The following is a 2500-nucleotide window of genomic DNA, read 5'->3' on the forward strand; positions in this document are numbered from 1 at the left end:
CCACGAGGGTCACATGTTAAGGCTTTTAAGGGATCAAACAACACATTCCCCCACTGAATGAGATCCTCAGAGATCACCTTGGAAGACACCGGCTGCAGGGGTGAGCCCTTGTTCCTAAGGGACGGCGTTTTTTCCTACTCTCTCTCTCTCTCTCTCTCTCTCTCTCTCTCTCTCTCTCTCTCTCTCTCTCTCCATGTGTGTGTGTGTGTGTGTGTGTGTGTGTGTGTGTGTGTGTGTGTTTCAATGTATCGCACTTTCTCACTCATAAATCTTAATGCCCAAAGTCTATGTGGATGATTAATCGATAAAATTATTATAAAAAAACAAGTACGATGAAAGAATGTACTAAATTTCTGGTTGTCGTTACGGAAGAAACATTTGTGGCGCGATGTTTTCACTACTGGTCTCCTAATGTAGTTTATATCCACTCATAATGAATACTAATTTATAGTAAAATTCAGAAACAATAACAAAGTTGGTAAAATAAACATACAAATGACTGAATAATCATTCATTCCGTTTTATCTATGAAATTCATCATCTCTAGAGAAGTCTTTTACGTACGTTAGTTAGTGCCGAAATATTTGTAGTTTCCGTGTGCATACCGAGATCAAATGAACAGATCGTCACCGGGTAAACTCAATATATATATATATATATATATATATATATATATATATATATATATATATATATATATATATATATATATATATATATATATATATATATATATATATATATATATATATATATATATATATATATATATATATATATATATATATATATATATATATATATATATATATATATATATATATATATATATATATATATATATATATATATATATATATATATATATATATCTTCAGCCTCTTTCCCACAGCCGGAATGTTGTATCTCTTGCCATCTAATACCGCTTTTTACATGTTAACTGCTCTTTTAGTCTTGCAAACTGCATGCTTCCTTTTCCTACTGCTTCCTCAAAATAGAGGAATTCATACTACTAACTACTTGCATGAGGTGCTACAAAGTTAAGGACTATTAAACTAGTTAATGCAATGAAAATAAAAACTATTAAGTATGTTCCAGATGCAGAGGGAATGACCATACTTGGAGAGAATGCAAGGCCACAACCAAATCCTGCCTCAACTCTGGCGGTGCACACCACACATTAGCAAATCAGTGTCCAATCAGGAAAAAGACAAAGAAAAAAAAGAGGAAGAGGAAACAAGTAACGACCACATACAGTCATTCAGAATAAGCCTATACACAATCAACCAACCTTTAAGCTTATAGGCAAAGAAACAGACATCAAGATACATACATTCGTGTATGACTCACGTTCACTACCTAAACGCAATTAGCCCAGGGTATGTAATATAGAATTACAAAAACTTTACAACGCTAATAACTTGCTCACTATTATCATACTACAAGTTCTACAATCAGCAAAAATTCTAAACTTGAAAGAACAAACATATTTTTATCTAAATTTTTCATCTATTTATTTTTAAATGTCCTGGCCTAGAGCGCCTGTAAGTAACTTGAAGACTTTTGCAAGCGCTATTAAGCTTCCACCAATTACTGGCGCAGGCAACTTTATCTATAGTGGTACACATATTAGGGCCCATATCACCACCCAAGCCCATCTTTTGTGTAACCACCTAGAACCTGGGTATCATGGTGACAAACTGCAAAGTATCAAGGCGACACGTGTTGGCATTCGAACCTACGCGTGGACGTCTGCTCGATCCCACGCTTACCACCCTATCGACTATGCCACCGCCATCCATGCACACTCACTCAAACAAACACACAAACACAACCAACACACACACACACAAAGTTCAGTTACCTACAGTCTTCTGGAACAATATCTAAGACAAGTAAAATAAACAAGCCATGCGAGCCAGAGACATCCGCCCTAGAAAAAATCGAAGGAACTAAGTCAGGGTTCCAAATCATAAAAAAAGAGCGAGGTATGATCCAGGGAAATTATGAAACTAAGATCCCTTACAATTGGTATGGAGACCGGTCTATATAAATGGCGTTCCACTAGCTCATTATACTCAGAACAAGAAATACATAAATATATTTGCAATAATGAGATATCCCGAAATAACTGCTGGTACATTATTGAAGACTCCCAGTTTAACAAAATTAGGAGCGGTCTAATCACAGATAAAGCACCCTTCCATAAGTAAAGCAAGCAAACCAAGACACAGACACTTATCGAAGTAGTACACACCAACAAAAACTCACAACAAACGCTCACAACAGAACACATGTCACACCTACATCCTCACACAAACATGGAACATACTGACACAAAAAACGTCTCGTGACATAACGTTCAACACTGGAGGGGTAAGAAAACCACTCTCAGCTACATAAACAAATAAAATAAACACAAACGTCATACTACTTAATAGTCACAGTTTGAGAACACACGATACAATCCGAATTTACAACTATACAACTTACCTTATCA

The 2500-nt window shown here is 35.5% G+C and overlaps 1 long non-coding RNA gene across 1 annotated transcript in view; it reads right to left on the reverse strand.

The window, feature by feature from the left end:
• LOC123506076 overlaps positions 1-2500 on the reverse strand; it is a 374938-nt gene that overhangs the window by 221570 nt on the left and 150868 nt on the right. The window contains exon 2 of the long non-coding RNA XR_006675337.1: positions 2494-2500. This exon is cut by the window's right edge and continues 50 nt beyond it. This is a non-coding gene — a long non-coding RNA (uncharacterized LOC123506076). The remainder of the gene's footprint in view (positions 1-2493) is intronic.

This window comes from Portunus trituberculatus, chromosome 19, assembly GCF_017591435.1.
Source record: "Portunus trituberculatus isolate SZX2019 chromosome 19, ASM1759143v1, whole genome shotgun sequence".
Taxonomy (NCBI): domain Eukaryota; kingdom Metazoa; phylum Arthropoda; class Malacostraca; order Decapoda; family Portunidae; genus Portunus; species Portunus trituberculatus.